This window comes from Podarcis erhardii (assembly GCF_964252035.2).
Source record: "Podarcis erhardii genome assembly, chromosome: 5".
Lineage (NCBI taxonomy): Eukaryota > Metazoa > Chordata > Lepidosauria > Squamata > Lacertidae > Podarcis > Podarcis erhardii.
The window spans coordinates 11,807,520-11,819,754 of NC_138509.1; positions in this window are offsets into that span (position 1 = coordinate 11,807,520).

Genomic DNA, 12,235 nt, shown 5'->3' on the forward strand with positions numbered 1-12,235 from the left:
CCGATGAGCGCTTCTCCAGAGCTCTAGGTTTAATTAGTTTTCATTGCAATATTAATGACTTGCACAATCCATTGTAACTTTCCTGTTGCACAGCTGGAATCCTCTTATTTAGCATTCTTGTCCTACAAGGGAATAAGAAAAACGAATCCGCTCTTCTCCACATTTGCTGTTTGCTCCATTAATACACATTAAAGCCACCTTTTCATTCTTGCATAGTTTCAGAGCTACTATAGAGATCTCATGATTTTTTTTAAAAAAAGCAACAGGCAGTTTTGAAGTAATTATATAGCCTCTTCCAAATAATATAAGTAGATTGTTCCAGAGTTTTCAGTCTGGCACAAATAGTTCATTAATTTATATACAAGATCTGAGGAATATGTATAAAATCAGCTCAATTTTGCTTGGGGAGGGAGACTTAAAACCAGCTAGCAACCAAAAGCAGAAAATTCATTAGTGCACACATGCTTATACGATAAGTATCTCATATCATCTCCATAGCCAAAACCCTCCTTGGTGCTGAAGGATATTGTGTCCTCTGCTATTTATCTCCTGCAATTCTGGCTTCAAAACTCCCTGCAGAAATTACTTCTGCTGGGGTGGAAAAAAAGGTAGATTTCTCTCCATAGCGTTCTTTACTCAGGGAAATGATATCTTATAGTGGAAACTGGAATAATGTGTCAGCGGGGAGCTCACAGATCTCAGCTGCAGCAACTTTAGAGATCAGAATGGAGATTATGCAAGTTGCCATGGAAAGAATGATATACAAATGGTGTTGTTAGTGGAGACGCCGCACAGGTGTTGGGAATGTAAACTGGTTTATTAAACAGGGTTCTTGACAGCTCTTGAAGGTTCTAAATGCAGGATTAGCAAAGTGTTCCTAGTCATCCAAAAGAGAAGAGAGGTAGTAGAGGAGTCTAGGGGTCTGTTCACATTCCTGCCCTAGAGTATAGTCAAGCTGTTGTTGTTGTTTGTTTCAAAGTCGTCGTCCCCCACCCCCACATGTTCACATCCTCATTACTGTCCGAGTCATTTCTGTTTCAGCTCACAATAGGGGTCACTGATGATGGGGGATGTATTTTTTCCCTGTGCAAAAGCGGTTCAGAGACTAGCTTGAAGGCTCCAATAGGTGTGAAGCTCATTTGAGAAACAGTGCCCTAAACAGTAGTAATTTATAATGAAGTAAAGGTAAAGGGACCCCTGACCATTAGGTCCAGTCATGACCAACTCTGGGGTTGTGGCGCTCATCTCGCTTTATTGGCCAAGGGAGCCGGTGTACAGCTTCCGGGTCATGTGGCCAGCATGACTAAGCCACTTCTGGCGAACCAGAGCAGCGCACGGAAACGCCATTTACCTTCCCACCGGAGCGGTACCTATTTATCTACTTGCACTTTGACGTGCTTTCGAACTGCTAGGTTGGCAGGAGCAGGGACCGAGCAACAGGAGCTCGCCCCGTCGCGGGGATTCGAACTGCCGACCTTCTGATCAGCAAGTCCTAGGCTCTGTGGTTTAACCCACAGGGCCACCCTCGTCCCTTTATAATGAAGTACAGGATGCATATGTATTTTGGAGAATGTCCACATGGATTTTTTTAAAAATTACACTGGAAATGTAGTGAGTGTCCAGTAATCGGAAGTGTGAGAATAGCTTCCAAGCTAAGCTGAGTTGGTCTGTACATAATAGAACACTGCAAACTTAGAATCAGAGAATCAGAGAATCAGAGAATCAGAGAATCAGAGAATCAGAGAATCATAGTGTTGGAAGAGACCACAAGGGCCATCGAGTCCAACCCCCTGCCAAGCAGGAAACACCATCAGAGCACTCCTGACATATGGTTATCAAGCCTCTGCTTAAATACCTCCAAAGAAGGAGACTCCACCACACTCCTTGGCAGCAAATTCCACTGTCGAACAGCTCTTACTGTCAGGAAGTTCTTCCTAATGTTTAGGTGGAATCTTCTTTCTTGTATTTACTGTGCTTGAATACAGTTGCACGCCATCCCAGACTCCAGCTGTTTACCCAGCTTTTGGTTTCCTTGGAGTTAGGGATAGCAGAGACTGTAGTGTCTTTATGTTATAGGGTTTATTTACAAAAATCTACAACCCAGGATGGAGGGACTCATAGCATTAACACCCCAGACGGTGTTGCTTCTCCCATATCAACAGTTGGATTCAAGCAGAAATCAAGCATGGCTTTCCCTCTCTGCCTACAGCCTGCTTCTAGCCGACCTACTTCCAGCCAGGTAAGAGAGGAGGTCCACCCCTTTCCCCTCTGGCACGGAACCTGGCTAATTCAACATTGAGATGCTCCATTAGATTCTAACCCTTGCTGGATCCAGGAATTAGAAAGGACTGAGGCATCATACAGCCTGACTCAAACTATGCAATCCTATGTGTGCTTACTCAAACTCACGACAATACAAAATAGCAAAACAGATGATTCCTAGTTGTCGTGAGTTAGAGGGGAAGCCGTGGGAATACAGTGGAATACAGTGGAATCTCAGTTTTCGAACGTTTCGGAAGCCGAAAACCCGGAAGTAATTGCTTCCGTTTTTGAACGTGCCTTGGAAGTCGGACGACTTCTACTGCGCGTTTTTTCCCCCTCAATGGATTTTGCCAACCGTCCATCGCTCCTCGGTTTTAAAACGTTTCGGAAGTCAAACAGTCTTCTGGGACGGATTACAGTGGTACCTCAAGTTAAGTACTTAATTCGTTCTGGAGGTCCGTACTTAACCTAAAACTGTTCTTAACCTGAAGACCACTTTAGCTAATGAGGCCTCCTGCTGCTGCTGCGCTGCCAGAGCACAATTTCTGTTCTGATCCTGAAGCAAAGTTCTTAACCTGAAGCACTATTTCTGGGTTAGCAGAGTGTGTAACCTGAAGCGTATGTAACCCGAGGTACCACTGTACGTTTGAAAACCGAGGTTCCACTGTACTGACATATTCTAAAGAATGTTGTGTCCAATACGCAAAGGACAAACCATAGTTTTAAAGACCATAATACTATGCACATTTACAATGTGGTGCATATGGATTTCATAGAAGTGAGATCCTTGGTCACAGTTTCCTCCACTGTCTCCCCTTGCAGAGTGGGCTTGCTGAAACAACCACTGCGCTTTCCAAATCTTGTCTTGGAATATTAATTTCATTCTGAATTTTCACTTGTTGGAGCCATGCATGCAGCCATTGCTGAACAAACACCAGCATTTCTTGCCTTCCTTTAATGTTACAGCAACTTGAGAATAAAGATATGATTTATATCTTATCACAATATGAATCAAATTCTTTTTTAAAAAATTGAAAATGGGTTAGCAAGGTGTCCTGAAAACATAGCAATAACTCACTGGACATGAACCCTCCACATCTGACCTAGCCTATCCATGCTTTGCCTAGTCCATTTCTGTCGTTCCATACATAGCACTTGATGCTGTCATCATTTCCACTGTGTTATGTATTGTACGAAACCACCTCTCCCTCACAGACACCTTCTATACAATAGCCAGGCTGGATTCTTTGGCTGGTCTGTCTAATGAATGCTCAAGTTAGAGTTGTTCAGCAGCCCTTTCCAACGCTATTGGCGCCATGTCAGGAAGTCTTTTTGTATCTAAAAGATAAGCAGCCTGCCATCTTGCATAGTTCTGTTGTCTAAAGCAAAGACAAGTGGGAAAGTCTCTTCAAAACCTCCAAGATGCATAATAATTTTAATAATAATAATAATAATAATAATTTATTTATATCCCACCCTCCCCAGCCAAAGCCGGGCTCAGAGCTGCTAACAACAGTAAAATGATAAAACATTCTAAAATCATTTCATTATAAAATTAATTCAAATCAGATTAATGGCAACCATTGGGCTAGAGTTCTGTGAGGATTGCCAAAGGAGGGAGTCAGGCTGTGCCCTGACCAAAGGCCTGGTGGAACAGCTCTGTCTTTGCAGTCCCTGTGGAAAGATGTCAAGTCCCGCAGGCCCCTAGTCTCTTGTGGCAGAGCGTTCCACCAGATTGGAGCCACAGCCGAAAAAGCCCTGGCTCTGGTTGAGGCCAGCCTAACCTCTCTGTGGCCTGGGACCTCCAAGATGTTTTTGTTTGAAGATCGTAAGTTCCTCTGTGGGACATACCAGGAGAGGTGGTCCCGTAGGTACGAGGGTCCTAGGCCGTATAGGGTTTTAAAGGTTAAAACTAGCACCTTAAACCTGATCCTGTACTCCACCGGGAGCCAGTGCAGCTGGTATAGCACTGGATGAATGTGATCCCACAGCGAGGACCCCGTAAGGAGTCTCGCCGCGGCATTCTGCACCCGCTGCAGTTTCTGGGTCAGTCTCAAGGGCAGCCCTACGTAGAGTGAGTTACAATAATCCAGTCTGGAGGTGACCGTCGCGTGGATCACAGTGGCTAGGTCAGGGCAAGAGAGGTAAGGAGCCAACTGCTTAGCTTGGTGGAGATGAAAAAATGCTGCCTTTGTTATAGCTGCAATCTGCCCCTCCATGGAAAGGGAGGTGTCGAAGATTACACCCAAACTCTTAACAGATGGTGCTGGCATGCTGAAGTCCCTCTATTATGTTGGCCTTTGAGGCTGATGCCAAACACAATTCAAAGACGGATGCAGAAAGTTATAAGCTGGTGACAGGAAACAGCGATGACTAATGAAATCCCGACAATTAATCTGTCTGTATCATTCAACTGTTAAGTATCTCATTGTGGATTTAAGCTGTATGTTGGGCAAAAGGGGTTTGGGCTAGATGACCCCCACGATCCCTTCCAACTTTACAAGTCTGTGATTCATTGTTGCCTTTCAGTACCGATAATGCAGTTGTTGACCCTTGGCTTAATCCCTCGTGTCATGACCATCACCCGCAAATTCATACCACAAGAAGAACAGAAATACAAATTTAGCTGCAGATGATTCTGTTGCTTAATTGCATTCCCTTTCAGTATGAAGTGGGCTGTGAGATACATGCCAGAATTTGTGAGGGTGTGGAAAAGTACTCAGTTATTTCTAGGAATTCCATTAGCAATAGAAATGTTCCAGCTTGTAATACTGTGTGCTTGAATTCCTCAGGTTCAGCATGTTGCATGTTGTGAGTGATTATATACACTAAGATTTAGTCACATGCAAGTGCGGACGTACCTTGCGCAAGAACATCGACATGTTCTTCAGGAACAACTAGCCGTTATTGTACAGGGTGAAATCCAGTCACATCTGCTTCAGTGCTCACATGAGTCATGACCTCTCATCCGAGTGACATAGTATCTCTTCCAGCCTATCCTGCTCTGTTCCTTGATGGGTTCGTCAGCTATCAGATATCGTCAAAGCAGCCATCTGATAGCTTCTGGAGATTCAATAGTTATTGTGTTTAAACAGTGTTCACTTAGAAACCATTTGTTTGACAGTTCAACAACATGGGAAGAAATATTGACCATTTTATAGGGACAAGAGTAATGAGACACTTAACGGTGATGGTGCGATAGCACAGTGCTCTTGAACTGCCTGCGATTATGGTTTGCATTGTATTCCGGCGGAAGGTGTCTGAGCATCGCATGACGATTTTGCACTATTACTATTGATGTGTCACAAGTTGCTGTTCCTTTAAAATGACCTCTGCATTCAAAGGCAAGAGTGCCTGTGACATTTTTAAAAAAATAATATATATTACCTTTTCCAACAATTTAGACACTACAGAAAAGAAAAACAATACAATACAATACAATACAATACAATACAATACAATACAAAAAACACTACATTACACTAACAAAACACTAACATTAAACTAACAAAACAAAACAAACACAATTTAAAACACATCAAATACTTTCAATAACTTATCTTTCATTTACTTGTTTCCGCGACCTCCTCACACCTCCCTTTTTGTATTCCACTTCTATTAATTTTTTCAGCAATTCCTTTCCATCTTCCCCTATTTTTAATCTTATAATTATCTTAACACATTCTAACCTTATTTTTCCTTTAATACTCTATTAATCTATTTATCCTTAATTCCTTATAACATTTCTACTAAAGCCATATAACTTCTTTCCAACATTTTCCTAACATTCATTAATTTTACAGTAATTCTGTAAATAATCTTTAAACTTTTTCCAGGCTTCTTCCACCGACTCTTCTCCCTGGTCTCAGATTCTGCCAGTCATTTCCACCAATTCCATGTAGTCCATCAACTTCATCTGCCATTCTTCCCGGGTGGGTAAATCTTGTGTCTTCCAATATTTTTCAATGAGTATTCTTGCTGCTGTTGTTGCATACATGAAAAATGTTCTATCCTTCTTTGTCACCAATTGGCCGACCATGCCCAGGAGAAAGGCCTCTGGTTTCTTCAGGAAGGTATATTTAAATACCTTTTTCATTTCGTTATAAATCATCTCCCAGAATGTCTTAATCCTTGGGCATGTCCACCAAAGGTGAAAGAATGTACCTTCAATCTCATTACATTTCCAACATTTATTATCGGGCAGATGGTAAATTTTTGGAAGCTTGACTGGTGTCATGTACCATGTGTAAATCATTTTCATAAAATTTTCTTTTAGGGCATTACATGCCGTAAATTTCATACCTGTGGTCCATAACTGTTCCCAGTCAGCCATCATTATGTTATGTCCAACATCTTGTGCCCATTTAATCATAACTGATTTCACCATTTCATCCTGAGTATTCCATTTCAGCAACAAGTTATACATTCTTGACAAATGCTTAGTTTTTGGAGTGTCTGTGACATATTGAATGAGTCTGCCAGGAAGGAATCATAGATGAACAGGGATGCGGGTGGAACTGTGGTCTACCACTGAGCCTCTTGGGCTTGCCAATTGGAAGGTCAGCAGTTCAAATCCCTACAATGGAGTGAGCTCCCTTTGCTCTGTCCCAGCTCCTGCCTACCTCACAGTTCAAAAGCACGTCAGTGCAAGTACAGTGGTACCTCAGGTTACAGACGCTTCAGGTCACAGATGCTTCAGATTATAGACTCCGCTAACCCAGAAATAGTACCTCGGGTTAAGAACTTTGCTTCAGGATGAGAACAGAAATCATGCAGTGGTGGCGTGGCGGCAGCGGGAGGTCCCAATAGCAAAAATGGTACCTTGGGTTAAGAACAGTTTCAGGTTAAGAACGGACTTCCAGAACGAATTGAATTCTTAACCCGAGGTACCACTGTAGATAAATATGTACCGCTGCGGCAGGAAGGTAAACAGTGTTTCTGTGCGCCCTGGTTTCTGTCACGGTGTTCCGTTGCACCAGAAGCAGTTTAGTCATGCTGGCCACAGGACCCGGAAAGCATAGCTGTCAACGTTTCCCTTTTTTTAAGGGAAATTCCCTTATTCCGAATAGGATTCCTCACAAGAAAAGGGAAAAGTTGACAGCTATGCCGGAAAGCTGTCTGATTGGTATAGAATGTGCTTCCTCTAAGATGGGTGGCGATTCGTGGAAGTGAGCATTGTCAGACTGGCCAATTCTAGCATTTAAGTCACCTGCCACTATCACTGAGGCTACAGGGAACTGATTCCAGCCTGAACTAGATGTTTTTTATCAACTGCTTTCCTCTTTGAGGAAAACCATAAGCGCAGGCAGTTCAAGAGTTTTGCGCTATCGTAGCATCACCCTATTGTGGGGATTCGAACCGCTGACCTTCCGATCAGCAAGTCTGGCTTATAAATACTTATGCCACAAGAAATCTGTTATTCTCAAGGTGTAGGATATTTTCCTTTTCTTTTTTTAAAAAAAGATGAGTAGCAATTCAGGATAGGGTTTATCCACAGTTCCACTTGTGCCCGGAAAAGCCTCTCCTCCTTCCGGACTGGAGGGATTGTGAGTGGGAGCCGATTCCCGCGCTTCGCAGGGGGCGTTCCGGCCCCTGCCTTGCCATCGTCGCTGGCACGCCACACCTCCCAGATGGGCACCCAATCAGGTGCCAGCTCAGGGGTGTGGTTTGGCCACTCAAATGCGGTCACACCAGCTCTCCCCTCCATTGCGCTGCCAATCTCCACGAGTCACCCACCCACCACTCCCTTTAGGGCGTAGCTTCTCTCTTGACCTTGCTATGGACCTACGGTTGGTCGCCCTGGTTGCCCAGGGGGCTTGGTAGGAGTTTTTTCCAATTGGCAAATTGGCACCGGCCTCTTGGTTTTTTTCACCTACCTCGTAGCAATCGTCACAACTTTCTTGGTATTTGGCGGTTAGGCATTGGAATGTGTTGTTGGTGTGTGGAAGGGCAGGGTGTGGCCATCGCCTATCCCTTCACTTATGGGTATTCCGTTAAAGGAATCCGGCGGTCGTGGATCCTGTCCATTGCCCTGCTGGTGGCTGGGGGCCATGGCACGACCCCCGGTGACATCAGGGGAGAGCTTATAGTTGTATTTGCATCAACAGGCTCCCTCTACTGGTGGTTAACCCTCGTCAGACTCACCCCTCTCCAAGTGGGTGGAGTCAAGATTTGCTGTTGTCCAATGCCTAAGCCAATACCTCTCACATGCCTCTCTCAATAAAGTTGTGGCCTTTTCTAGCCCATTAACCCAGTGGCGTAGCGTGGGTTGTCAGCACCCGGGGCAAGGCAAGTAATTTGCGCCCCCTAACCCATGGATTTGCGCCCCCTAACCTGTGGATTTGTGCCCCTAACCCTAACCCCCAGATGTTGCACCCAGTGCGGCCGGGCCCCCCCTGTACCCCCCACGCTACGCCACTCCATTAACCTAATATGCTGTGTCCACGTGTCTTTATTATTCCCAAGCGTGGGGCGGGTTCTCGAATCACAAGCACTGGTCCAAGTGGCCTTGTGCTTTACCCATGCTTTCTAGGCATGGGTCCTAGCAGTTTTCCCCTTGCCCCACTCCCTTCCCAAATTGTTGTGGTTTTCCCTGGGGGAAAGCAAGGGAACGAGAGAAAGTGTGGACATCAGAGTCCTTGCTCTTAATTTCATTTGTTAAATTTAACTTCAGAAGGTGACGCGTTGTTTGCATTCCAGAATACAACAGAGCAAGCCCTGTACTGGAATGCAGCTGTCGAAAACCACAAGCTTAGAATGAAGCCCACGCAATGACAAACAAGGAGAGCAGAGAGGTGCTACTAATTTCACAAGGTCATCTTCCCATCTAGCCTGGGAATATCCACAGAGTTCTAAAAATAATCAATCTCGACTGGGAAGGTGAGGGGACAGATTTGGGAGCAAAAACGTTGCATCCGTCTGAACGCAACCCTTACGCAGGAAAGCTTAGGATCCTGGCAACACAGGAGATCAAGCAAAGGTTGACGAAAAGAGGTCACCAAAGCAGGAGAGCAGCGTGGGCAGAGTGGGAATGAGACGCCTGGCTGGGCCAGTCATCAATAATGGCTGCCTTTCCCTCTGCCGGGGCACACATGTGTATGTCGATCATGACAATATGCGCAGAGAGCTTTCTCCAAGAGTGGATCCTGGGAAAAGATCCAGTGCCCTTGCCTCCAATTATAGCCCTATCGTCACCGTGTGCAGTAAAAGGCAGCAGAGGAAGGGGGGACAGACACACCATTTGGCAGAGGAAGTGTTTGGAAACTGTATTAACAGCTGAGATCCTATCCGTGGCTTGTGGCAGGCCATTGCTCAGGAGAAATCATATCCAAGATGGCTTTTGTTGTGCTGAAGTGAACCACTTGTCTCCCCCGCCCCCCGCCCCCCGCCGTTCGTCACACATATAGAGTGGGGGAAATGCTTTACCTGAATTTACTACGGCTGACCTTTGTTTCGCACATATACGAAGCTCCAGAAATACGGGGAAATGGCAGGCATCGACTACGTGGGTCACGGATGCAACTGTTCACTTATTAACGATAGAATGCAATAATAATAATAATAATTCAATTCCTGGAAAGGCAGCTTAATTCCAGCTGAGCCGGAAGTAAGTATGAGAGCTGCCAGAAGGCAAATGAATGTCAGAGGAAGTACTGGGTCTGGACGTGGGACAATTTCTCCTTAACTGCACGAGCTGGAGGACTATACCCATAGTAACCATAGGAGGGTGAAATATACTCGGAGTCGAGAGTGGATTTCATGCTCTTTATTCAGCTCATAGTGGTGAGGAGGAATGGAAGTTCCCCCAGAATGTCTGCTTTATATACATTATTTACACAATGGGCCCCACATGATTGGCTAATTCCGGGATTCTCCTGTTTGGCTTTCTGCCTTTGTCTCGGCGGGGCTTGGAAGTTGAACATACCTGTGCTTGGAAAATCCCTTATTTTGGCTGCTGATCCCTTATTTTTGAGGTTGCTGGTCCCTTATTTTCAAATCTGTAAGTTGACAGCTATGGTTTCAGTGCAACTGTCACCTGGCAGGGATGATGGTCAAATTCTCCTTAGCTAGATTGCAAAAGAACTTCAGGTGTTTAGTAAAGCTCACCGCAAAGCAGAGGTGAGGTTTTCACACTCTTAAATTCTTCTCCAGCTCAGATTGAAATGGCCAACCATCAAACCCTCCAAGTTTCCCTATTTTCCAGGGACAAGCCATCCCGGTTTCTGAATTGATCCTAGAATGTCCTCCTTTTCCTTAGGACATCCTTATTTTCATCGGAGAAATGCTGGAGGGTATGGAGTTATGCGACCCCCGAGCCAAGGAGATATGCATCTTTGCAACCTTTAGAAGACATCTGAAGGCAGCCCTGAATAGAGAAGCTTTTCAATGTTTAATGTTCTATTATGTTTTTATATATGTTGCAAGCTGCCCAGGGAGGCTGCGGCAACCCAGCCAGGTGGACAGGGTAGAACAACAACAACAACAACAACAACAACAACAATTGAATAGAACGTCCCTATTTTCATTGGAAAAATGCTGGAGGGTGTGCCAATGTTAAGGAGCAATGTTGCTCCCTTACTTTCCCTCTTTGCCAGCCCATCCTTATGCCAGCCCATAGCCCTGAATTCAGTGCCTGAATGTAATGGAATCCAGCATTGCTCCATGTACATTCAGTAGCGTGACATTCAGAGACTGAAGTGGCAATGACTGGTTGCGTGGTGAGTTCCTGCCTCCCCCCATAGAAATAAAAACACAGGACACAAGAATTTGAGTTAATGGGTCAAATTAGGCCACAACTTTATTGATTACAGGAATTGAGCGGTTTTGGCTTAGGCATTGGTCCTACTACTAACCGGCCTGGCCGGTGAGGGTTAACCACCAGTGGGAGGAGTCCTGCTGAGGCACGTCAACTAGGACCTCCCCTGGGGTCACCACATGGGGGCGTGCCATGGGCCCACACCTCCATAGGCTTAGGACAAGGCCACGCCCCCCGGAATCCTTTACCGGACTCCCCTTTATTTGGGAGAAGGTGATGGCTCTCCGTCTCCCCCCTCATCTGCATAACAATAGACTGTACCCCCCACCAATGCCTACCGCCCATACCGTGGAGTTGTGATGGTTTGCTACGAGGTAGGCAAAAACCAAATGGCTGGAGCCAATCTGCCAGTTGGAAAAATTCCTACCAGGCCCCTTGACGGCGACCGACCGAGGTTCATAGCAACGTCAGAGAACCTAGCCTAAAGGGTGAGTGGGCAGGGAAAACCGGGTCAGCTGCGGCGCGGGAAAGAGGGTGGTCCTCGGCCGCGCCAGACCTAAGTAGGCGAGGCCACACACCCCGCGCCCACCGATTGGCTGGCACAGGGTATGACGCGGCCGAGGATTCCCTGCTATCGCATGGGGCTGGAGCCAGCCCCCGCAAGTGTGGGGAGGGGCGTGAAGCCCGCAACCCCACCTCCTCCCTAGTTTGGAAGTGGATTTGTGGTACAGGAGCCCGCTCTCTTCAGATTCTTCTCCAGGTGCCTCTATCTTCAAATGTAAGCTGGCTAATATTCAGGGAGAAGGCCTTAATTATTCGGAAATCGCTCAGTGGGCTCAAGGCAACCCCAAATATTACAAATGACTCAACCCACGGAGAGATCTATTACGCTGATGATTTCCAAGGGGGAAACTTGTTAAAACTAGCTCTGGAAAAATATAAATGAAGGATCATACCACAATTACTGTATGGTGCACTCTTGTGGACAATTGATAAGCTAGATTAATTAGAAAAGGTACAAAATATGTTTGCATGGAGGCTGTTTTCAATACCTAGATCAACAAAGCTAGCTATAGTTGGAGCAGAATTAGATTTAGCCTTAATTAAAAACCAGGCATGTGCATTAGCATAGTTTTTATGGCTGAAGATTACCTTTCGAAAGGCTGCAGAAGAGATAATGGTAGGTTGTGGAGATGGCGAGGGAAACTTTTGGTGGTA